At 40.9% G+C, this 27,167-nt stretch overlaps 1 protein-coding gene across 45 annotated transcripts in view; it reads right to left on the bottom strand.

Annotated features, from left to right (window-relative positions):
* ARPP21 (cAMP regulated phosphoprotein 21) overlaps positions 1–18,906 on the bottom strand; it is a 168,260-nt gene extending 149,354 nt beyond the window's left edge. For 18 of the 45 annotated variants that reach the window (XR_014064585.1, XR_014064587.1, XR_014064586.1 and 15 more), the window contains exon 1: positions 17,351–18,018. The gene's annotated coding sequence lies outside the window, so the exon portion shown is untranslated. Of the gene's footprint in view, positions 1–15,373; positions 18,019–18,060; positions 18,095–18,598 lie in introns of those variants that run through there. The other 27 variants (XR_014064584.1, XR_014064591.1, XR_014064594.1 and 24 more) reach the window with 5 other exon arrangements.
* Between the last annotated feature and the right edge of the window lie 8,261 nt (positions 18,907–27,167).

Below are 27,167 nucleotides of genomic sequence, written 5' to 3'. Positions count from 1 at the left end.
CAACTCTTTGCAATCCCATGTACTGTAGCCACCAGGCTCCTCTGTTCATGGAACTTTCCAGGCACGAATACTTGAGTGGGTTGCCATTTCCTTCTCCAGAGGATCTTCTTGACACAGGGATTGAACCCTGGTCTCCTACACTGCAGGCAGATTCTTTACCATCTGAGCCACCAGGGAAGCCCATAAAAGTAAACATAATCCTTAAATGTATCTGTACAAATATTTTAATACAGCCACTACCTTCAACAAATAGCTACTAAGTAGGGTTTATTATACCTACTACACTAACTTTTATTTCGGGGGAGGACTGAAACTACTGTTAACCTTACCACTTCCTTTATCTGAACAACTGACTCCCCAAGGGTAACAGGATGAAGGGACCCCTTTGATCCTGTACATCTGCCAAAAACAACCGTCACCCTTTACGCAGACACATGAAAGCTCAGGCAAAGGATGAATGAATCCGTGTTCCAGGTGTCTGGGGCTGGCTTGCTAGAAAACAAATTGAGGCCAAACCATCCATGAAAAAAGCTCACACTGGCTCATTCTAACGTAGGTTTTCCAGAAGATAATTTCAGGGAAAAAATGCTAGTAGAACTGATCACTTCATCTTTGATATTCGGAAACTGCAGAAGTGTGTGCTGGCCGGTGGACTTAAAGCAGGTTTATCTACCTGGTAACAATTCAGGCAGAACAAAGGACAGAACACAGAGGATAACTAAACTTCTTCCCAAGCTGACTGAGGGATGGCTCAGAACACATATTTGAAGAACAAGGCAATATACCCGAACTATAAAGAATCATAAGTGTAGCATCAAACATGGATTTGAAAGCTCAAACCAGGACTTCTCTGGCAGTCCATAGAATTACGACTCCATGCTTCCAATGCAGGGGGCTTGGGTTCAATCTCAGGCCGGGGAACTAACATCCTACATCCCACAAGGCAGAAAAAGAAAAAAAAAAAGCCCAAACCTCATGAATCCATGAGAAGAGAAAGTGGAAAGGCAATTTTTTCTTGCAACTCCACTTATCACTTAAGTATCTTCAAAACCATGATCTATTTACTAAAATGTTTTAATGAATATTTTGTTCTTTAATCAATTATCCTTGGACATCTATTTATATTTAAGTATGAACCATTGGGCTTCCCAGGTGGCGCAGAGGTAAAGAATTCGTCTGCCAATGCAGGAGATGTAGCAGACGTGGGTTTGTTCCCTGGGTCGGGCAGATCCCCTGGAGAAGGAAAACGGCAACCCACTCCAGTATTCTTGCCTGGAGAAGCCCATGGAGGGAGGAGCCTGGCGGGCTATAGTCTATGGGGTTGCAAAGACTAGGAAGTGACTGAGCCAACAAGCACCCTCACATACAGGAACCACTGGGTCTCTTACATCAATAACACGGTTTCAGATTAACCTGGGTGGTGAGTAAAGATACAGGTTAGATGTGGTGTAGTTTTTCTTCCCCCCACTATTCTTTTCCTTAACTGTGTGATATCTATCGTAAACATCTTATAAAAGCCAACACAAAAGAATCCCACCCTCCACCAAAACAATTTTATCTTTTTTTCAGTAATCTGTAGACAGATGATATTTGTGACTCCAACTTTATAGCATTTTTATAACAAGTATCGATGTGTCATTTCATTACATGTGCTCTTACAGGTTTCAACGTTTTAATGGATTAGTAGTCAGACCTGACAGAAGGAAGTCAGATAGAGACAACATTTCTCTTTTGGGGCAAATATTTTGCACGTGACCCTTCATGAAGAGAGTTTTGTTGCCAATATATTACAGTAAGAACATGAAAGCTCACAACAGTTAACTGACTTGACCAGGTCAGTGACAGTAGGGGATAGAATTCAAACTTAGGTTACCCTGACTTCAAGCCTATTGCCTGTCCATCACACCAGGAGAAACTGTCCCAGTGATAGGTGGATTTATGAGCTAGGTGGTCATTCTTGCCCCAAATGGCAGCCACAAGTATAGACTTGAGACACATAAAGTTCCACCCACTCTATACCAGGTCAAAAGTTAATTTCCATGCCCTTCTTTGTCATGGCTCCATATATACCTTTCCATTATCCCACTATATCCTGTTTCTTAATTCCTGATGCCTAGATTAGACAGAATTCTCTGTGTTCCACATGGCTGTTACATATAACAGTGTGAGTCCTATCACAAACGAAAAAAATAAAAGAAGAATTAAATATACATCTTTCTTTTCCCCTGCAACAAGAATCCCCAAGTATGATACAACAGAAGCATCCCATGCTGTGACCAAGACCAAGAGCTGTGTGGACATCATGTGGGCGTGCAAGTACCTCTCTTTTACAAGAGAGGTAGTTCATAAATATATGATAACATTTATGATAGTTGGATGGCATGACCAACTCGATGGACGTGAGTTTGAATAAGCTCTGGGAGTTGGAGATGGACAGGGAAGCCTGGCATGCTGCAGTCCATGGGATTGCAAAGAGTTGGACACGACTGAGCGACTGAACTGACTGAACATTTACACTGAAAAACAATGAAACAAAGTCTTTCTCCAAAATAAAGGTAAAAAAAGGTAGAGGTGTGTGCTCAATCAATGTCTGACTCTTTGCGACCCCATGGACTATATGCCACCAGGCTCCTCTGTGCATGGAATTTTCCAGGCAAGAGTACTGGAGTGAGTTGCTGTTTTTTCCTCCAGGGGATCTTCCTGACCCTGGGATGGAACCCACATCTCTTGTGTCTCTTGCACTGGCAGGCAGATTCTTTACTATTGCGCCATTAAGAGGACTGTTTTCCAAAATAATAAAGCCACAAATAGCTTCTGATCAAAAATGATCCAAAGGTTAACCAACAAGGTCCTACTGAATAGCACCAGGAACTCAGCTTACTGTTATGTGGCAGCCTGGATGGGAGGGGAGTTTGGGGGAGAATGGATACGTGTATATGCGTGGATGAGGCCTTCTGCTGTGCACCTGAAACTGTCAGAGCATTGTTAATCGTATAGGCTATACTCCAGTATAAAATTAAAAGTTAAAAAAAAATGATCCAAAGGTAAATCAGAATCAGTAGAATTATACTGACTTTTCCTCATCACTCTCCCTATGGCTTACAGCAAATGATACAGTCAGGGTCACAGAAATCTTGGATCTCTATATTAAAAAGAACTTCTGCCTGAAGAAACACAGTAATACAGAGAGCAGAAGGAGCTAGCCATGTCAAGTAACTCCTGCAAGGCCGAACAAATGCCACTAACGATCTAATCAATACAGAAATAAGCACAGATTTCCTCCACAAATGGCCACTCAGTAGCAGCTTCCCTGAAAACATTAAAAAATAAATCGTTTCTCTTTCATTTAAAATTTCCTTACTATATTTGTGTACTTCATCAAGAATACCCCAGAAGTTGACTTTTCCTCAACACATTTGGTCAGGTCACTAGGAAGACCATCTATCAGTCATTTCGAGCTCTCAGATCTGGGTCTGTCTCACTGCTGTAAATTTCATCACTGACAGTACACACCCTCTGATTCCTGCTTAAGCCTGAGGATCTGATCTATAAACAATGAAACAAATGATAGCTCCTCATCCTTTCTTAAAACATCCAAACCAATCTATTTCCACAGCCAGGTCAAAACAATGAGGCGTAATGTTTTCTAGTGATTTTAGAAAAAGCTATTTCAGAGCTCTCTTCTCTTGCTAGACTCATTGGGTGAATCTCTGATTATACACAGGGCCTTCTGCTGGATACAGCTACTGGTATTATCTGCAAAGTGTACAAATGTACAAATAGTAAGTCTACCACAGTATTCTCTGAAATCAGTCCCGATTCTTAAAGCCCCAAATTACCCCAGAAGGATGCTAAGACTAAACCATGTCACTTCTAGACAAATATAGAAAAAAGCCTAGTTAACATTCTTTGTTAAGAAGCATCGAGCCACAACCTTATCCCATGTGAGATACCATTAATAGAGAATGAAATACTGTGTGAAATTCTGTGTATACGTGCAATTCTAAACCACCCATGCTCACATCTCTTTTTCAAGATGCATACTGTCCATCTAAGCTTCTAAAATGTCAAACCCTGCTGTCTGCGCAAAGGAGTATCTTCTAAAAACCATCAGGATTTTAGAGGTTCAAAGATGGCCTTTCGTCACGGAACCACTGGCTTGAAAGTGCATATCATGTACTGTATGACTGGACTGAAACTGGAGTCCCTTTATGCATGAACAGGATACCCAAGATAACTGCCATGTCAAGAAAACATGCGCAAGACTGGGAGGGGTTTCAAGGGGATGCTTTGTTTTGTTTTGGTTTTGTGAGGCCTATGGAATCAAGCAAAGGTAGTGACAAGGACAAAGCAAACCGAAAATACGAGCCACCAGAGAATAAATGAATACTACGAACTGGAAAAGCACAGACAACATCTTTAATGCTTACAAGCCCATTTTAGAGATGAGGAAGCTGAGGTTTAGGAAAGCTTGAAAAACTTACTAGCAAGTTGCAGAGGGGAATCTGAACCCAGGTCTGGGAACGCATATTCTCTTACTTGCTTTACAATGTTGTGTTAATTTCTGCTGTACAATGAAGTAAATCAGCTGTGTGTATATAGACAGATAGACAGATATACACAGTCACACACACACACACACACACACACATCCCCTCCCTCTTGGACCTCCCTGCCACCCTACCCTCATCCCACTCCTCTAGGTCATCACAGAGCACCGAGCTGAACTCCCTGCGCTATACAACAGCTTCCCGTTACCTATTTTACACATGTCAGTGTAAAACTGTCACTCTTAACTATTCTACTCATGATAAGTTAGTTACATGACAGAAGAATGACAACCTTCTAATCATTTCACTCATTCTGTAGCATTAGTTCTTCCTTGAAAGGTTAAGAAAAAAAAAAGTATGACCAAAATTTATGGGCAATTCAGTAAAAAATTGATTCACAAATACTATACTCTCCCAAATCATTCAATAACAGACACTGAATACCAGAAGAGATTTTAGAAATCATCTGGTGTAATTTTGATGCTTTATGGCTAACTTCTAAAAGTAAATTCTTCCTTAGTGTCTGAGGGCAAGAAATTTTAACATGGTGCTAGGTCTTAGGACAATGTATCCAGATGTCCCTCTGCTTCCAAATACCTAAATCTTTAACTCTGTCTCAGCCAATGGAAAAAAAAATTACATTCTTAAGAGAAATTATCCTTCGAGTAACTTACAGATCAGATCTTTTACTCCTAAAGTTTCCCAGGACTGTATGTAATCCCATCTCCCTCTCATCACAGGCATTATTTTTTAATTACTAAGGATGTTTATAATATTCTGAAACTATTTCAGTTTCCTTTTTCAAACAAACAATGTAGAATCTAACAACAAATTTAAAAAATCATTTGCTTTCAGAAAAACTTTCTTCTTAAATCTAAACAGATACATTAGCTGGATCTGATATGAATTTGAACTCAACAGCTCGTAACAATGATATTTTCATCAGTTGCTTGCAGCTCTAGTAACAGTGTAAATGTGTGATTTTTATAAATTCAACAAAGAAAACCAAATGGCTTAATTCCAATTCCATATGCATTTGTCATCATCAGCTTGTCTTTCTCTTGTGAGAGAACTTCCCAACCCCTGCTTTCATGGTTTAAGTTTGTTCTCTATTACCATCAACAGAACTTTCCCCCAGTAGTGGTGTTAATTCTTCCTTGTTTGCTTTCTGGAAGCAATACGGTCTCCACTCTCGAGGTATACTTCCTGTCAATTTTCTCAATGAAATTTATGGGTTAAAGAAAAGATTCTTCTGATTTGTCAAATTAATTCATATTGTTTATCATCCAAGATATTTTCCATCTATCATTCTGGAGTGTCCTTATGCTCTCAACCATTCAATTCATTATTCAAAAGGTTCTAGTGCTTGTCTCTCTCCTAAATGCCTACAAAATCCTACAGAGCAAATTTCCCAAATATTTAGCTTGAGACCTGATGTAAAAATATATATTTTCAATAAATATTTGAAAACCAAGAATGAACAAGTAAATGAGTAAGTATGCATCTGATGCAACAGACAGATCTTGCTGACTCCCACACAAGAACTCTGTCTCTTCCATTCAGCTCCCATGGAAAGTCCCCTACTTTGACACAGTGTGGTCCAGAAGATATTTTCCTCGTTTCCTGTTGAAAATGCCGGTTGTGTCAGAATCTCTTGCTTTCTACATCTTCCTAAAGCCTGCCATAGCCTCAAAGAAGACAGGATGTTCTTATATTTCGAAATTAAGGTACCATGTTTTGTTTTGCTTTGCCAAGTCAGAAAGGTATGCATATGTTCATTCCATTGGAACCACACTCACCATGTCCTAAAACGTAGAAGTTAAATTAAGAAAGCAAATTCACTCTACTCTTATTTAACCAGATCCCACCCTTTAGGACCAGACTGTTTTGAAAGAGAGGGGTAAGACCTTAATTCAGGTCTATTGGTCCCAAGCAGATTAACTGGTTTGCCAGTTAACCCTCATCAATCTGATCACTGCTTCCATATAATAGAGAGAGCAGGGCAACTCTCCTGAAGGCAGGAAGAGAGGTTAAGGAAACTCAGCTTTTCAGTATTCTCTTCTCATTCCTCCTCCCCTGCCTTTGTCCATTGCTGCCCACTTGCCCAGTTCTTCAGAGGAGTGAATTTCTTCCCCACATCCTGGATCACCTTTACTAACATTAATCCCGCCAAAGGCACATCTCCAGTAAACAGGCATTATTTCCAGCTCTGTGTGTCAGCGATTTGGAAACTGTTTGTGCACTTGCCTCATCTTCTCTCCCAAGACCACATTAAACTGAGTGCTAACTATGATTTCCTTTCACGTAGATGGAAAAGTGATCTAGGTATTCAGTTTCAACGACTGATGTTTCAGGGACCTTGCTATTTCCATAAAAGCCTGAGTCACTTGCTTGAGATCTAAAGGAGAAGCTTCTTTATAAGAGCCAAAATCATTTCTAGTGAAGTTATAATTCTGTGTATAAGGGTATCTCTTTGTTCTCTTTTTCAGAAAGATGAATGTCAGATCCACTTAGGCTGAAACTTTTAGGGGAAAAATACAATTAAAACTTTACTTAGAGCTGATTTTAATCCTGAATAATAGGAGCCATCAACAAAATAAAGGTCAACTTTTAATTCCACGAGCCTATTAAATAGCTGGCATGTGCAAACAAGAACAGCTAAGGACAGTGAAAAAAAAATGCACTGGGAAATACACAAAGACCCTGTTTCATGGGACTTTATTATTCTTTGTAGTTATTGTCTTTTTTATTTTTTTTTCCAAATTGAAGGTTTGCGGCACCAGTTCATCAACGAGGTCTATTGGTGCCATTTTTCCCAAGTGCATTTGTTCACTTCCTGTCTCTGTGCCACACTTTAGTAATTCTAATATTTCCAGCATTTTCTTTATCATGATATTTGTTGTAAAGTGATCAGCGATCTTTGATGCTCCTCTTCTGAAAAGACGACAACTTGCTGAAGGCTCAGATGAGGGTTGTTAGCCTCTTTTAGTAATAAAACATTTTTAGATTAAGGTATGTACATTGGTTTTTTTAAAGACAGGATACAATTGCACACTTGATGGACTGTGATATGGTAAACGTAACTTTTAAATGCACCAGGAACCAAAAAAATTTCATGTGACATGCTTTATTGCAATAGTAACTTTATTGAGGTGGTCTGGAAATGAATCCACAATATCTCTGAGGTATGTCTGTACCTGTATACTTTTGAGATAAATTAGTTTTTTGCTTAATACTAAATGGCTAGCATTTAAGCATATATATTACGATGATTCTAGAACATATATATATATATATATACTATATATATATCTACATATTAGTGTAGATACATATATATGTGTGTATACATACATACATACATATATATATATATATATATGTATAGTACATGTAATACATATTGGGTTGGCCAAAATTTTCATTTGGAATATCTTACAGAAAAATTCAAAGTCTTTGGCCAACCCGATATATGTATCTATATAGTATACATGTTGCATAAACTCTCTAACCTTTCCTAGTTTTTTGTTCTAGCACTTACTGGAATATTGAAGGTTTATAAATGTATTCTCAGGTACCTTCTGAGAAATTTCATTGGAGCATTTTTCTGGTGGTACTGTTTCTTAGAACAATGTGTGTGTGTGTGTGTGTAGCATTTTTCTGGTGGTACTGTTTCTCAGAACAATGTGTGTGTGTGTGTGTGTGTGTGTTAGTGTGGAACATTTTTCTGGTGGTAGTTTCTCAGAACAATGTGTGTGTGTGTGTGTGTGTGTGTGTGTGTGTGTGTGTGTGTGTGTGTGTGTGTGTGTGTGTGTGTGTGTGTGTGTGTGTGTAGCATTTTTCTGGTGGTACTGTTTCTCAGAACAATGTGTGTGTGTGTGTGTGTGTGTGTGTGTGTGTGTGTGTGTGTGTGTGTGTGTGTGTGTGTGTGTGTGTGTGTAGCATTTTTCTGGTGGTACTGTTTCTCAGAACAATGTGTGTGTGTGTGTGCTCAGTCGTGTCTGACTCTGTGACCCTTTGGACTAGAGCCTGCCAGGCTCCTCTGTCCATGGGATTCTCCAGGCAAGAATGCTGGAATGGGTTGCCATTACCTTCTCCAGGGTATCTTCCTGACCCAGAAATAGAACCTGCATCTCCTGTGTCTCCTGCATTGGCAGGTGGGCTCTTTACCACTGTGCTGCTAGGGAAGTCCCCTCAGAAGAATGGTTGATATTTAATTATGATTTTTAAAAAGTGTGGTCATCTGATGAATTAACTGCTTTGCACAGCTCAGCCTCTCTACAGAACACCATTCATGGTTCTCCATTTTCTGATGTGGACCAACTGATTAAAACCCAGTTATGACAGACATCAAGGAAAAGGCAACCCACTCGTGTTCTTGCCTGGAGAATCGCAGGGACGGGGGAGCCTGGTGGGCTGCCACCTATGGGGTCGCACAGAGTCGGGCACGACTGAAGCGACTTAGCAGCAGCAGCAGCAGCATGACAGACATCACCCTCTGACCATTTTCATGTAAGGGCTGAAATGATTCATTTCAGCAACATTAACTGAGGATACTTTCGAGTCTGAGGCCATTATCAGCGGCGCACTCCCAACAGCTTTCTCGCGGCTTGGAGACAGGAACCCAAAGCCGCCGGTGGGGGCGCCAGAGAGCCCAGCAGCAAGCCCACCGCTCTGCTTGCCTTGACTTCTGAGAGGATGTTGACAAATGTCTCCACCTCCCCTGCCACCCCAGAGTTGCTGCTCCTGTCTCACTCCTCAGCGCAGGATGTAAGGTAATTCCTTCCTGGATCCATTTCAGTTCCTTCCCATTCAATAATGACCTGGCTCTTCGGCCATCCCTTTTGGATGGTGCAAGTTACACAATTAAAATGTTTTAGAGAAGTTAAGTCCTATCCTTTGACTTTCCAGGCAACTCTGAGTGGACCCATCTCTCCCCCTAGAGACTGACAGGAGAGAATGACCTTACTAAGCATTCCTATCCTCATACAAGGCCCACCTCCTAGATTAGTTACTACCTCTGCTTGGCTGTCAATATTTTCTAGGCACACAGAAAACATTGTGCCTAGAAAAATATTTCTCTAGGCACAGAGAGAGTAAAGCTAGATTCCAATTTCAACCCGTAAAGATGGTTACAGGGTGGTAACAGAAAAAGAGATGTACTCTAAATTACTAAAACACACACACACAAAATGGTTAAAAGGAAGTTTTTCTCATTTCTCATGTAAACAGGTTAAATCTCTCTCTCAACATTTTTTATACGAAAAGGTGATGATTTCCTTTTAGTGAATAATACCAAGATACCAGGGACTTTGTTTCTGCTTCAGTCTTGCCAAGCAGGCCTCATGTGTCCCATATGCTACATGAAAAAACGGAAGCAATGCGGAATTAACGAAATCGCTATGGTCACATGATGGTCATTTGTTTGTGACTGAACTCGTGTTATATACAGTCTTGCGGAAACTAGGAAGCAGAGAGGGGTTGAGAGTCTTGGCCGTAGACACATTTTTGTTATTTACTTAGACCCAGAAGCTCAACGCCAGGACGGGCTGCTCAGGTGGTAAATTGCATATTTACAGAGGTAAGCTTTGGAGAAGTGAGATTTAGATGTACCACCACATTTAGACTTTGTTTTCCAGACCTTTTCTTTTAATCCAGATTTTGCATGTTTCTCTGACCTGCAGAATCCCATGGAGGCCTATGTATCTCAGTGGTTCAGTCCATTATCATGAGCACACAGCAGTCCCCTGCCCGCTCTCTGATGAGTTCCAGCATCCTCTAGCCTACACCTCTCCTTTAGTTTTTAACCTGACAAGGGATCCAAAGCTCCTCTGAGGTCAAAACATCTCCCTATCTATAGCTTCCCGCATCATAGCTGACAAATCATGCAGACATTGCGATCATTATCATTGTGAAATGATGTCCTTCTTGGACCGATATTTACATCCTTGTCTTATAATATGAATACATTTTTCATATATAAACTCTCTTAACTATATACACTCTCCTACCTCTTCATGCTGAAAAAAAAAATCCACTAAAAACGAAGTCACATGTAGTTCCGGATGAAGTCAATAATTATAATAGTAATTAAAAATGAAGGAGTCCAGGTATTAAGGGTGCTTCATGGAGCTTAAGCAGATAGCAACAGCATGGACTCGCATCATGAAGGCATGCTGTATCATTTCATCTTTCCCAAACTCTACCTGCGATTACGTGGAAATTTCAGGGTTAGAGAAAGATTTTAATCTTCACAAAGGAAATATGAAATAAATGCTGAACAAAGTTAAATAAGCACCGAAGTGAAAATAAAAAGACAAACCATTAATACCAACTAGTTGTTTCCAGTGGGATTTCTAAATTCGTCTTTAGTGCCATGCCATTTGATAATTTCCTAAAATTCTTACAATGCTAGTATATCTAAGTAAATTTAAAATAAATATAAAACTGTATAATTTAAAAGTGTTAGTGCCATTATTCCCATAAGCCAGATAAAAGAAATAGGATCACAGATACGACTGCAATGTTCTGACCATGAGTGAATTTGGCAGAGTTCAATAGCAATTTCAACATAACTGTGTGCTTCGTCGACTTAAAAGAGTGGTCATTTGAGTATAAACCTTACTCTTCTTTCTCTAAAAAAATTAAAAAAAAATGCTCTATTTGTAACAGAAAGATCTTTTGACACTCATTTTTAAAAATTGCATTTTAAGGAAACGAGTATTTGAAGCTTGTAAACAATGCTGAAGTCTTGATTCTGTCACATATTCACATGGCATCTACTTATTTTCTAACAGCAATTTGATGATTAAATTAAGTCAGATGACAGCAGCACTGGGATTTCCATTAAAGTGGTACACATATTAACCAGCCAAATGCTAAGAAAAACCTGCCAATGCAGAGTATGGATATTTTCTTATCAATAAATATTAGAACTTCATGTGGGGGATTTTAGCTGGTGGCTTTAGAAAGGTATTAAAAAACTGCAAAAATAACATGATAGCTTTTTATTTGCTTACTGAATTTATGAGCAAGAAAAAGTTAAACAATTATGCATAGTCCCTGAATTTCAGAGAGTTGCTATGCCCCTCCTTCATTCTCTGCCAACCCATGGCTGGATTTTTCTATGTGACAGTGATGAAATCCCTGAAAGCAACTCAGATGATGGAACAATCAGATGACAGGCTGGGCCTTCTAATTTCCATGTCAAGGCATGTCATATGTGGACTTGGAAGATAGTAAAACTTTCAGAAATTGATGTTCCGTTTTTTTTTTCTGAAGATGTGGAAACAGTTTACCTCAATTATTGGTGCTGATTTTTCATTGCAACCAGATCAAATTATGTCAACATGCATTTTTAGTTTTTCCTTTAAGGTATGATGCTATGGATTAGATGGTCCTAAAGTGAGTATTGGATCTTGACAACTGGAAGAAAATCTGAAAAATATGAGAGATCATTCCTCTGGTTTGCATTTCCCTAGAGATGATCCTCACTCTGATCACGTTTAGTGCAGATAAAGAAGCAACTGACAATAAAGGAAATGTAAAAGAATGTGTATCCATTATTAAAAATTCCAGCACTACATCCATCTTAGGTTGAAAACTCACAGAGTTCTTTTGGAAGTCTTTATCACAAACACTGATTTCTTATCTTGTGTGGGTATCAGGAGGTTGATCTCGGTTTATCTAGGTAGATTAGCTTTGTGAATATGTCGCAGTGAAAAAAACTTGCAGAAAAAAAAGACCGTATATTACATTAAGTGACTCTGCATAGAATCACATGCTGCGTAACCACAGAAATCTCTACAAAATTTGCCTAAATATTTGAAATAAAATGTGACGCAGTTGTTTTCCTATTAAAAATTTTAAATCCTTCCTTTCAACTGAAACCGAATTTCATCTTTACTTATATTACAACCAATGTTACTATTTACAGAAGTGATGTTGTCAACAAAATCTTAATATTTTGTGTGTTATCCACAACACATTTTTAATGTAAGAACTGTACCATTTAAAAATGGTGTGAAATGCAATAAATTGAAAAACGGCCTGTTTCTTAAGGGGCTAATCACTAGTGGCATCCTCTTCCCTTTACCTGCAGAAAATGAAATATTTTCTGCTGCTAGATAAAAGAAACCATTGTAACATATTAACACTTTAAAAATATTGTATGAATTTATGGCTAAGGGATAATTATGACCTTGTACCTTGAGTGAGATAATTCTGGGTGAATTCTTTGGCCTTTAAATAAGTCACAGATGCAATTTTATCCTAAGAGATATCACCTGGTTACAGAACTTTAAAAAATCTCATCTAACCTTTGGCATGGACATTGTATATTAGGTAGGGGTTATCAAAAACTGCCAGGAGAAATTTTCTCAAGAAAAGGCTGTAGAGGAATTTAAACTCTTGATCTACCGTGGCTGCAGATCGTGGTTAACAGTCCTTCCACCTGCCGACATGAAGATCGCTGCTGGCAGCAAGAGAAGAACATAACATGATGCTAAGGACTCAGTTTGCAGGTAGAGTCAGTTTGGTGTATTATAAGTTAGTTCCTTTTGTTTTTTCAATATCTCAATTGTCCTGATGGAATTATTTCAATTCATGTTTTGTTTTACCTGCGCAGCTATCTCCCAGGTCACAGATACCTCTCAGTAATTTTAGAGAAAGGTACCTTCAAAATGCTAGATGGGCATTTCATGACTTACAAAAATAAAGTATCACCAGATTACAGAGGATTTGGAAACCACAAGCTAACACTGTTGCTAAACATTAAAAACTGCAGCATAAACTTGAAACTCTGTCTCAAGTACTTTATTTTTGATCAAGCAGATGATACTAATGTGTGCAGTTTAAATACTTTGTATCTCAGCTCCCATCTCATCCTCATAGAAATGAAAGGGTTGTGATGTAAATACAAGTAATATGTAACTTTGAACATCCAGAGCCAAGTTTAATCCAAGATGAGCAAAATTAATTTAGATTATAAGACTCTGATCCACTGAAAAAATCAATTTATTAGCACTTGGCATAAATATACATTAAAGGAAACCAACCTCAGAAGCAAAGACAGCCTGAGAAAAACAAATCCAGTCACAGATAAGTCTTGCTAATATTCCTTTTCTACCTTCAACAGTCCTGCAGCAGTGACTTCTATAACTGTTTGAAATCATTAAGCATATTTAACTTTCAATGTTAGAATGAAAAATAAAGCAAAGCCAGAAATGTAAAGACTCTACAAGCACCGATTAAAAAAAAAAAAATGAAGGTCGTTTGTCTAAAGAGAGGAAGTATGGATTTAATAAGTTCATCATCACTGACTTAAAATATGTTCAGAACTTCGCTGGTGACATAAGGCATTTCTGAGGAAGCCAATGCTTTTCCTGATTAGAGATTCACAAATTTCTCAACACGCACCACCGTGTGGTACCAGTTAGGACCATGCCAGTACTTACCATTTGAAGAGATGGGTTTTCAGTGTCCACATCACCTTTAAGCCCCTGATTCTTTCCTAACCTTGTCATGAAGCAGATCTAAATTAAACCAACGTATATACAAAGGGTTCATTTGCGATTTTCAACCTTACGGACTTCAAACTGTCTCCCCATACTAATGAGGATTTTCAGTCCTGTCCACTTCTGGCTCTATGGTATATGTGTCTTCACCGGCTGACTCACTCCACGCTCTACTCATGCAGTTTATCATTATCTTGTCCACAGATAAAACCCACACTGAATTCAGATGAGAATGCCCATTGCCTAGAGAACCTGGAGAAAAGTAGCAGCACTGTGGTTCAAATAATATTTCTCCAGTAAGACAGTCAACGTAGATTACTTTCTCCCTCTCAAATTAGAAGGTGGAAAACACAAGCAACTGCAGCAAATTATACTAACTCTCTGCAATGTATTTTTCTTTTTTTTTTGGGGGGGGGGGTGACTTCTTATAAAAATTGACAAGATTCAGGACAACTTTGGACACTGTTCTAACAGCTTCATTTAACAATAATTATGACTCATTTCTCCACTTAATACAAACTTCTCACATTTCTCTTTTATTACTTTTGAAACAACCTAGGCATTTTTCTAATTAGCTTCACTCTGCACAAAGAAATAACCCGACTGCAGTACGTTGTTAATGTGAAAGTGAACAACAGGGACCTTTCTGACACTTCCTACCTCAAGACAGGCGTTCTTCATATATGCAAATACTGCAGACAGATGGCTTTGTATATCTTACGCACTGTAACATTAAGATATGTCCCCCCTCATTATAAAATCCTGAAAATTACCAGTGCTGCCTCTGCCATCTACATTGAAGAAATAGTTAACCTTTGGTAACATAATCTACTGTGCTTATCTCAAAGTAAGCTTAAATATTCTATCAAGTTCAGCCAAAACTTCCTACTTCACTTCATTGTCACAACACTTGATCTAGACTCCAAGTTTATAAAAGAAAATGAAAAACTAATTCACAAGGCAGAGCTTCAAGTCACCAGCCTATCTTCGAAGGGTTTAGTTATTTTACGCCCGGAACATTTTACAAGCTCCAAACCCTTCCCCAGTACAATATTTTAGGAAGCTGAACTTATTTCTGCACTTCTTACCACCCAAGCACCTGACAGTTTGGATTAAAAATAGTATATACACAGCAACTCCCTGGTTACTATTTCCCTGAAGTTTTAAGGCACTCAAATTATTGAATCTTCTTTCTAAGAATTACTGGAGAGGTTGATGAAAACACATATCAAACTATTCACAGGTAATTCTCCCACTAAAATCAATTGGCCTCTGTTAGTGTGATTCATTAGGATTAATGAAAATTACCATCTCCCGTAGCCGGTCTGTACCTTTCCAGACATCCTTCTCCAGGATCCATCCCCATGCCCGGGTCTGCCTTCCATCCTGTTCCTTGTAGTGCTGAGCGAGGCACTCACTCCTTCATTAAATAGCATTAAAAATAGACCGCACAGAACTCCCCAGTGGAGCATGCTCTAATGGGGCTAGTGCCACAGTTCTCAAGGTAACCACACTCAGCTGGTATCCAAGAAGGAAAGTCACTGGGAGACCAGCAATTTACAAATTTAATAGCGCAGTGCACCCAAACCTATCTCAGTCTGAGCTGAATACTGTAAAAGAGAAATCAGCACGTAGTGAGATAAAGTCACAGAGAAGCTCAAGGTGTGTTTCTGGAAAGTGTAAGTTTCTTTAAATATACCTCACTGAACAAGTACTCTGCTGAATAGACATGCATCCAGAGCAACTTATTTCAAGATTTACTGGACAATATTAATCACAAGCAGTGAGGAGAAGTGAAGACATCTCTGTAGAGCAGTCTGAATGTCTTAAAACTGTATGTAAAGCAGATTACTTGAGACCAAGTGATAGTATTAATAAGCAAGGATAGTAATAGACTAGGTTTTTGTAAGGAGAAACTGTATTCCTTAAAGAATATTCTAAACTCCCTCTCTGGAGCCTTGAAAAACATTCTGTTCAAGTGACGAAAAGAAGTGTAAGAATGTTATTAGAAAGGAAATTCAGGGTCAAACACATATACATACCTTAGAAATCCGTATCAACCTGAGATGAGGGCATGTTATTATCTCCCATGCAATCCTCATTGGGAAAAAGCAGAAGCAATCACAGCCAAGATTATCAGACTACTCGGCTACATAGCTAGAGCTCTGGGCTTCCCAGTGACTGCCCTCTGCGAAAATGACATTACCTAAAACCTTCCGAAGACATGTGAACTCTGTGGTGACAAAACCCGAGCAGTAGGTGCATTTATTTTAAAGTGTCAAAGGTTTCCTAACTTTTACCAAATGAAAAGTGATTTCCTGTCGGCCCCATTTCTCTGTTTTCTCAAAACAATCACAGCCATTTTGCTCACCAAAGTGGATGAAGAAGAGGTGGGGGTCATTCGAATTTCTTTAGTATTTGAGTGAAATCTTGTCCACATTCAGCCTAAACTTTGGAGATCATCATCTTTGTTTGGGGAGGCTGAAGTGTCATACCAACAGACTTGAAAAAAGTCAGAAATTAAAATGGGTATCTGCACTCCAAACACAATCTCGTGAAAGTAATTTTTTACCAGCCTTCCATCCCTCTAACTTTCAATGCTTTCTGTCTTTCCAGCTCAGATTCTATGCTTGGTTCTGTCTTCAGGACACTGAACTGACAGCAACCACATCCACTCCAGCTCCACTTCCATGCATAAACACCCAGAGAATCCATTTCTCTTCCTAGGAAACTTTCTATACACCTGTCTCATTCAACTCCATTCTAGCACTACATCTACAACCCTGAGGCAGAAGATGTTAAATATGGAGTTTGCAATGATAGAGAATTCAGACACATAAAAATGAAACTGAACATCTTTCCTCTAAACCGCGGGGGAGCCAGGATCTCAAGTCCTCTGAAGACAGCAAACAGATGCCAACTTTCTGCCCCTTGCATAGCTCTCCTCCAAAAGAAACAAGCACATTCCCAACTTTCTACAGAGAAACCTTTAAAGTTCACCTGTGTCCTTCTCTGATGAAGAGACCTGCTCTTTTCCATTCTCTTCCTGCTTTTCATTTTTGCCTCATTCTGGGGAGGGAGGTGGTCTACCCTTCCTCCGACAAAGCATGAAAACACAATACATACATAACAACAGCTTTCTACAAACAGGAAGGAGAGACCTAGACTTAAAGACAACTGGAAAGAAAAGCACAGATGCAAGGCAGGAAGGAAGAGAAAAAAAAAAAAAAAGAAATGACAAAAGGCGTGCGATGTTCACGTCGGAAGACCTTAAAATTATTTTACCTTGACCGAAAAGTGGACGTCCCCCCAGCGTCTCTGTTCCTTGATTGATTTTGGTTTGTGGCTTTTATTAGTATTATTGTTTCTCACGGATGACTTGGCTGTATTTGTTTGGTTTGGCTTATTATTGCTATTATTTTGGGTCGATTTATGTAACTGCTAATAAAAGGAGCCTTCTGCAGCGTCGGCTGGGCTCCTGGCAGGGCTGCGGCACCCAGGGTTGCGGCCACAGCAGCGGCTTCGGCCGGTGACCCCGAGGTCCCTGCGGCTCCCTGCTGCTCAGATGCGCTCAGGGGGCGCTGCCGCCGCCTTCTGGGCCCCTGGCTGCGGAGAGGGAGCGAGCTCCCGCCTCCTGGCTGCCAGTCCGTCCCCGGGCACGTCTGTCTGTCTGGCCGTCTGTCCCTCAGTCCGGCAGCCCGCCGCGGGCTTCCCGCCGTCCCGCGATCCGCTCTCCGAGCTGCCCCTCGCGCGGTCCCTCCGCGCCTCTTGGTCCCACTAGCGAGGCAGGGACCCTCTGCCGGTCTTCTGCACCCGCATCTCTCTCGTTCTGCCACTCCGTGCCCCCGGCCGCTTCCCTCGGACAGAGGAGGGCGTCTGCAGGGAGGGCGCGCGAGGCTGCTACTCCCTCTCCCTCCTCTGTCTGCTTCCCCTGCCTCTCCCTCCCTTTCTCTGCGCGCCGGTCTCCGCGGCTGCAGTTGTCTAACTGCTCCCACCTGTCCGTCGCTCTGTCACTCTCAGTCCCTCCCTGAGCCAGCCAGCTTCGGGCGTCCCTGGGTCCCGCGCACCCAGCTCCCCGCCTCCGCGCGCCCTGCCCTCCCACGCGCCCAGCTCCTCCCCGTAGCCCCGGCCTTGTCCGGTCCCCGCCCGGGCTGGCGGCAGTGTGCGGGTGGCATGTGGCGTGGCAGCTGCTCAGCCGGCAGACTCCAGCCTCTGACCCGCCACACCCGGGAGATGGCCGCGGTCGGGCGCCTGCGGGGGCCGGGCCTCGGCCACCAGGCGCAGCCGGAGTTGGCCGAGTCGGAGCGCGGGCACCTGCCCGGTGTGCCCGGAGCGCGTGGTGGTGCCATCCGTCCCCTGGCTGGTCTACTCCACCGGCCCCCGGGCTAGAGACAAAGCGCCCGAGCCACGAGCGGCGCGTGAATATCATTCATCAGAGAGAAAACTGGCACGTTGCCCCCTGCCCCGCCACCATGCGTCCCCGCTCTTGGCCAGCGCGCATCCCTCCCCGCCCGGGGCCAAAGCCCCAAGTACCTCTCCTGGGCGCCTCCCGACTCTGGCGGCGAACACCTGGCCAAGCCGTGCTCACTCCCTTCCTCCTGGGCTCACTCTCCAGGCCAACTCTGCGGAGAATATCCCACAACAATAACACCTCACTCCACCCAAATCCAACCGAAGCCTCAGCGCTCTCAAACATTCGCGGCTTTGAGCAGGACCCCAAGTCCTCTTGTGCGGCGCCAAGTGGACTCCCCGTGGGCGCCCGCCCAGCCCGCTGCCCACCCGGGCGCTGACTGAGAATCACAAAGGTGCCCCAGAAACCCCTGCAGGCTAGGGCGTGGGGCAGGGAGCAGAGTTGACATCCCAAGAAATAAAAGGGCTGCATTTCCTGTTTGTTTGGAGATGTTCTATTTTTATTATCTGTAATTCATTTTCCTCCCATTGTTTCAAGGTACACACTACCAAAAGGAAAAAAAAAAAAGAATAGTGGAGGAATGGGAATACATTTCCGGAACACCGCCCACCCCTCCTGAGTGAATGTGGAGCCTACTTTTCCAACATCACAGGTCACCAGCCAAGATGGATCACTCTGGCGTTCTGCCCCCAGCTGAGAGCAAGGCATTTGATTCTGGGCTTCCTTGCTAGGCTGTTATTAATGGGAAGCAAAATTATAGTTGTACACGCCTGCATGGAATTGCCAAAGCTTATTCTGACAGTATCCAGCAATTCAGCTTCTGAAATGCAGACGCTGAATAACTATGGATCTGGTGCAATGAACGCCCCATCCCACAATAAATTGGAGAAGAGAAAATCAACTTTTACCAGCTGCAATTAGTAACCCCAATGAAGAGACAACAAATAAATAACTAGTATAAACCGTGTCATGAAAATGTCCACATCCTTTTAGTTCCATTTATTGACACCATTCCTGATAACAGATATTACAAACAGATTTATTAAGGGATGTGCCTTCCAGTTTTTATAGGAAAGTAATTTCAACAGCAGTAGCCATGCTTACATATGCTAAGATATTGATTAAGATACCAAACATGTTATGTGCACTACTAGTAAATGCTATGGAAAAAATTAGGATGAAGTTGTACTGGTCTTTGGTGAATAGATAATTATTTCCCAAATATTGGAAACTGTTTTCCTCAGGAATTGGCTAGTTTTGGAATAAGAATAAATCGGCTGTATGAGGTTTCAGCAAATGAAGCCTAAAGAATTTAAGACCCTTATGCTGATCTATTTTTTGAGCATTTCATCTCAAATGTTCCTCTCCAGAAGCATTTTGACAGGCATTTCTCTCCTCCTTCCAGCCATATGGAATTCAAGGGAAAATTCATTAAAAAAGTATTTCTAATTCTCCTCCCTTCATCTCAAGTCATGTTTGGAAAAAAAAATCTCCTTTCCTTGGGGAAATTATTGTGCCAAGTTGCTATGTATTAAATTCACACAGTTGGGACTGCACAGAAAGAGGTCATTGTACTTGACTTTCCTTTTGGACAGAATGACACCTAAGCACCCTCTGAATGGGTGGATGAGTAATCTACTAAGAGGAGACCTTTAAGAGCTTGTTCTTAACACAGTCTTCTAGATCTGACTTCATGGTGTAAGCTACACACACACACACACACACACAGGAACTTCTTTCTATAAACTGGATTAGAAATTATAACTACTGAACAGGGGGAAAGGGAATTCAACCAGCATTCTTACTACAAACCTCAGTGATTATGTAAAAGAACAAGACAAGTGTTTCAGTATCTTATCAGTGTATAGACAAGCTTGATGAAACAATACAATTTCTCACAGAGTTTAACCTTTACTTAAAAAAGAAAACCTCCCAAAGAAGAATAACATTTATTTAATTCAGCTAACTTTTTTTACCTTATCTCCGAATATGTAGTCAACAAACGAGGAACTAGAGAAGGTTCAAGTTTATTTGAGGCCATCTAGGTAATTAACATTCAGCTATCCAATTTTAACTGTTGTGTTCCAAAGTGGGACTGAAATATACTTCTGGGAATATTAGGCAGGCAGTGAGCAGTAAGCGACTCTTCTAGGCATTCAGAAAGTATTTGCATTTCCTTAATTTGAAACAGTTACCATACCTTATGGCCCTTGGTCTGTCCTATATTAACTACCACTAAACTCAGTAAAACTGTTGTCTTCCTTACTGGACTTCTGGATATCAATGATGCTGATGTCCACGCAGAGGTATTTCTGCACTGAAAGCATCCTACCTTTAGGAGTGAGAAGTGGTGGAAATGGAACAAGGAACTGTCATAAGGAAGAACAAATCTGACTCCATATTAGGTCTGTTTCTTTTACTTTAAGCTTTGTATTTTGTTGCTTTTGCTTTGAGTTAAGAATGTTGCCTACAGCTTGAAATATGCAGGATAGCCCATTCTCAAGGCTCTGACCTTTAAGAGTATAACACTTTCCCATTCATATAGAGATACAAGGTTGCAGAACAGAAAATAACAATTGTCATGTTGGAGGTTTACAGGAACATCATGACCTGACCTACCTGGACAGCTGCAAGAACAAATGATTCCTGCACCAAGAAATTCGCAACACCAACCAACCATATCCCTCCCCTTTTTAGTATAAAAAAAGTCTGTATGCTTACTGGGGTAAAATGGTTCTCTAGGACATTAGTCTGCCATCTTTTCTGTCTTTTGGCTTTCTGAATAAAATCTCTATTCCTTGTCCCAACAACTCATCTCTTGATTTACTGGCCTGTTGTGCAGCAAGCAGAAGGTGTTTGCAGAAGCTGTGTTGTTACTCTCTTGGTCTGGATGCTTTTGAATTTATTTAGTATCACATTTGAAATGAAAGGGCATACAGGTAACCGAGCAACCCCAGCTTGGGGGGTTGAGCTCACCTACACACTGGCAAACATCTTAGACTGTCGACAAGCTCCTTTACACGTATTCCCTTAAGACACCAATTAGTGCCCTTTAATGAAGCTTTCAAATTGGATTTTCAAAATAAGGCAAATTGCTAAAATAGCCCAGCTACCTTTATAAGCACCTTTTCAGCTGAAGCGAGAAGTAGAATTTCCATGCTGTTGAACTTCCATCACTTCTCAACAATTAGGCTGCTAGGAACTCCCCTTTAGGGCATTCTTCCCCATCACAACAAAGACCCACAAACCCCATAGAGAGAATTCTCATTTGCCCTGTTTCCAACAAAACAGTCTAGAGTCTATTAAATATCAGTTTGGGGTTTAAAGCCCTACAGATATGCCTGGTACAGAAAGGCAGGGGAGTCAGAAGGGAGGGTAGGGGGAGAGTAACATTTTAACCAGAAAAGTTTAGTTCCCCATTCTTAATTAGTGCCAAGCCAAAATAACTCTAAAACACATTGCAGAACATCAACAAAGAATGTTACATCACGTATGCATCTGAGCATGAAGAAATGTCACGATCAAAAACAAAGAGGACTTGGGAGCCTAGAAACCAAATGTTCTGATGGCACAGATCCTTCTGGAGTCTGCTGTGCACAGTACAAGGAAATGATCTTCACGAACCCTTGGTGTTCTCACAGGCAGACCAGAAATGAACACTGGCCGGCACACACACGGTGATGTTTGGCTAAGAGGGCAAACTCAGAAATTTCCTCAAAAATGAGTGTGTGTAGTTTTTTCTTGGAGATGCATCTAAATCAGAGGAGGGACAATAAGAAGAAAGAGCTGAAGAGAAGCTTAGGAAACCTTTCATTTGAGCATCAAAAGACAAGAAAGGCTGTTGGCTAAATGGCATATTTCTTTTCAGCATCTTTTGGGATGGAAATAACAGCATTTAGACACAACCTTAATATTTGGGGGTTTGGGCTCCTGCTCTCCCCGCCCCACCCCCAGAGTACTGTGCATCTTCCTTCTCTGTATCTAGTGCCCTGAGAATCCCATGACTTCTGCATAGCCAAGGCCTGTGTTCCAGGCAGGAGGGCACTCAGATGCAGGGACACTGACTGTAGAGCAGACATGTGCCCAGGCAGGATGTCCAGTGGCCTCTCTACCTGCCTGAGGTGGGCACTGCCCTCTGGGGTCTCTTCAGCATGAAGTGTTTTCAGCTTCCTATGGAATTCACGGAAGATGCTTTTGATTTTTAAAAACTGAGCCCAGAACTGAAAGCAGAGATGAAGCAGAAGCATCAAGGGAATATTTGGGAAGGGCAGAGGAAAGTGTTTTCCTCCTGCCATGCAAGGAATGATCCAGAACACAACCTAGCATCTGGCAAAGCCCTTCATAATCCTGTCTCTAGTTCTACATTCCTGGTCCTGAGATACAGCGTTTTCTTCTGCAATGGACAATGTTCCCTTTTTTCACACAAAGGAAGACAAAAACGTTACCGAGGTATTCAGAACTGCAATAATATATCTGGCTTCCTCACAATGACATAACATTAAAGGTCTGTGAATTAGCCCCTATAATAAAATAGCTACAATTCATCTCTAATAAAATATAGCACATTTTGCATTTTCAACTGTTCTTCATAACTTTCAATGGTGGGTGTGTGTGCGCGCATATGTGTGTAAAAGGTAAAACATATTCAGTGTTACTATTTCAAGAGTACTATGATCTTATTGGAAACCCAGCTGTAGGCCAATATCCAGCATCTAAAGAAGCACGATGTACAGATTTATAATGCAACATGAATGTACAATTTGTTCTCCAAAGCTACTCTCTGAAGAGTTCTTTTAACTTTGGAAATAAATGTGCACTTGCAAAATCTATAGAGATTTATCACACACACACAAAAATGAGGGTGGGAATCAAAATTAAAAAGGAACAAAATAAAATCTCTCAAAATACCACCACCAACAGCCATCACTATTATGCTCAGCCAATTTCTGTGCATATCCATAAATATATAGGTCTATTTTGCATAAATGGATTGAAAAATGCATATCACTTCATAAAGTGCTCCTTGTTTTTCTATATAATAAGTCATGGGGATTATTTTCATGACATTGGACATTGGAGTACTGAAGACACAACGTGTTACACACAAGTGACAGCTATTGGAGAGTGTGGTCTCCAAACTGGAGGGTTATCCCTTGGGAGGGTAAGTCTTTAAATCTGAATTGCTTATCACACATGTCTCTATTTTACATTCTGGCAGAATTCTAGATTCAAAGATGCTACATCAGCTTCAGAAGATCTTTTGTTTTGATTACTAATCTTTATTCAAAAGCTGGTTGACCTTTGCCTCCCTGGTGGAAATTATATACAGTAAAAAAAAAAAAAAAAAATAAGTATACCATTAAAAACATACAAAACATTGTTATGTGTGTATTTTTAAGTTAAGGCAAAATTTTCCTTTTGGAAAGAGAATTAAAAATTCTGTCAGTTTACCAATTACATTTTTGCTTCAGATTTTTCCCTTAACACAGACACCAAACATTTTTTTTTTCCTATTAAAAAAAAAATGGTAAATTTTTGAGGAAGCTGAGTGAACCCTTTCAGGCCAAGAAATTACACTGTTTTGGTGGACTCGGCTCTCTTTCACTCCAAAAATAAAGCAGATCCCTAGGAGCCATGAGCAAGCCTCTAAACCATTTTTGCATATTCTTCTTCTTTTTGTAATCATTTTAACCATTTTAAGCACAAAGAGCCCCAATCACTGACTTGACATATACTTATCCTTTGATTCAATTCTCAGGATAAGGGTACAGACACAGGATGTCAGAAATTTGTTAAGAAACCAGAAGCTTCTGTGGGAGAGAAATATTCAGGTAAGAAATCACCAGTTTGATACAGATAGTCAAAGAGCACATGGAAAGATTCTCAAAATCACCATCAGAGAAATGCAAATCAAAACAATACCTTACAATAAGGTATTACCTCACACCAGTAAGAATGGCCATCATCACTAAGTCTGCAAACAGCAAATGCTGGAGAAGGTCTGGAGAAGAGGGAACCCCCCTACACTGTTGGTGGGAATGGAAGTCGGTACAGTCATTAAAGAGTATGGCGTTTCCTCAAAAAACTAAAAACAGAGCTACCGTATCACCCAGCAATCCCACTTCTCGGCATATATCTGGAGAAAACCATCCTTCCATAAGAATGTGCCCCAATGTTCACTGCAGCACTGTTCACAAAAGCCAAACCATGGAGGCAACCTAACTGTCTCTTGACAGAGGGATGGACAAAGAAGATGTGGTACATACAGTAGACTATTACTCAGCTACAAAAAAAGAACAAAATAAAGCCATTTGCAGCAACACGGATGGGCCTAGAGATTATCATACTTAGTGAAGTAAATCAGACAAAGACAAATATCACATGATATCACTAATATGTGGAATCTAATTTTTAAAAATGTAATGAACATATATGCAAAATACAAACAGACTTACAGATATTGAAAACAAACATATTTATCAAGGGGAGGAGGGATAAATCAGGAACTTGGGATTAACGTACACACACTACTATATGTAAGATAGATAACCAACAAGGACCTGTTGCATAGCACAGGGAACTCTACTCAATATTCTGTGATAACTCATATGGGGAAACAGTCTGACAAAGAATGAATATATGTATAAGTATAACTGGATCACTTTGTTGTACATCTGAAACATTGTAAATCAACTATACGCCAATAAAATTAAAAATAAAAAAAGAAATTGTCAGTCTATCAATTCAGTTACTTTCATTTCATCACATGCAATTGTACCCCAGGGCTCACCTCACCCATTTACTCTTTCCTTTAGAGGACAGCACATGCCCTGGCCTTCTTGCATTCAGGAGTGACCACGTCACAAATTCTCACCAAGGACAAGTGAATGTGACTGTACATACCGCTTCTGGGCCGAGGCAGTGAGAAGCCTCTGTGAAATCCTCTGGGTTCTCCTGGCCTCCACACAGACACAGAGGGGTCAGAGGTCAGACAGTCCAGCTCCGCGGTGATGGAGCCTGCATCAGACTGGGTCCCTGAAGTGGAGGAGACTTCAACACTGACCTATGTCACACAAATAAACAGAGCAAGAAAAAAATTTGTGCTTTAAGCCACTGACTCTTACAGATTTTGTGTTACCAAAGCACAACCTAGATTCTCTGATTTATAAACCCTCTGCTAGTTAGTCTTGAGACAGCAACATACACTGGAGTAAAAACACCAAGAATAGGTTTTAGAAGTCCAGAATTTTGGTCCTGAATCAGCTATCAAATCACTATAAGATTTCAATGAGTCATTTCCACCTTAAAGCCTCGGTCATTTTGACTTGACTGTGGCCTGCAAGTTGCTAGATCTTGGGATTCTTTTGTGTTGACTTTTATAAGAGGTTTATGATACATATCACATAGTTAAGGAAAAGAATAACGGGGAAAAAAAAAAAACTATACCACATCTAACCTGTATCTTTACTCACCACCCAGCTTAACCTGAAACAGTGTTATTGATGTAAGAGACCCAATGGTTCATGAATGTGAGGGTGCTTGGTGGCTCAGTTGTGTCCGAGTCTTTGCAACCCCACAGACTGTAGCCTGCCAGGCTCCTCTGTCCATGGGATACTCCAGGCAAGAATACTGGAGTGGAGTGCCATGCCCTCCTCCAGGGGATCTTCCTGACCCAGGGATCAAACCCAAGTCTCCTGCATTGCAGGCAGATTCTTTACTGCCGAGCCACCAGGGAAGCCCAAGTATAGTATATGCAACACTGAAATAAAATTACAGTTTGATTAAATAGTTAAATGTAAATTTAAAAAGCACAAACTACAATTCAAAAAAAAAAGAAAAACCAAAAACTCAGGTGGGTACATAATCTGGGAATGTGTAAAACTCTTTTAAATTATAGAACTGATATTATCCAGATTATGCCAGGCTATGCTTTGAGGAAAGGAATAAACCTCCAAAATCCTTTCGTTTTTTTTCTAACAGACTTTTTTGGGGGGCTGCATATTTAATGTGGGTTGGTGCTATGCTCTTTTCTACTTGATCAGAAATGGAGGCCCTCTAGTCTTTTCTTGTGTTGCCATCTCAACATAGCTATGATTGGAGAGAGCTGCAGGATGTCACACCAGCTCGGAGACGGCACAGACATGACACGTGGCATACACTTCTGCCCTCAGTCCATCACACATGGACCAAAGGGGGCCAACAGGAGGACTGGAAAACTGTCAGAGCATGGATATTTGGAAAGAAATTTAATTTATTTAAATTTATTCATTTTACACCTGAATATATGGGATGTCGACTTTGGGTCCTGGGTGTTCAAGAGCCCAGGATTTTATGAGAACACACGCATACATACACACTCACATATTAAGGAATACATGTGCCCCAGAGACATTGAAGATGAAAGACTTGGCACGGTAGAGTATTAAGTCATACCGCTTAACCTCCACTCCCAAGACTAACCCCATTTGAGGTCCCAGATGTTGGGGGAACCCTTCTCTAAGACTTTTGCCCTATGGCCTAGAGATAGAAGACACCTATGTTTGACTACCTTGAAAATATTTGACATTGCTAAGTATGGAGACGGATGCGGCCTTGGAAGGCAGGCAGAATTTGAGCAGTGGAAGCACTGAGGTAAGAGAAAACACAAATTAATTAGCATGTCATATCTGTCCTCCGGGTGTGAATTTAATT

This window comes from Giraffa tippelskirchi, chromosome 9 (assembly GCF_054371585.1).
Source record: "Giraffa tippelskirchi isolate mGirTip1 chromosome 9, T2T-mGirTip1v1.2.pri, whole genome shotgun sequence".
Lineage (NCBI taxonomy): Eukaryota > Metazoa > Chordata > Mammalia > Artiodactyla > Giraffidae > Giraffa > Giraffa tippelskirchi.
The sequence above is the reverse complement of the archived record's forward strand: the minus strand, read 5'-3'. Positions and strand labels throughout refer to the sequence as shown.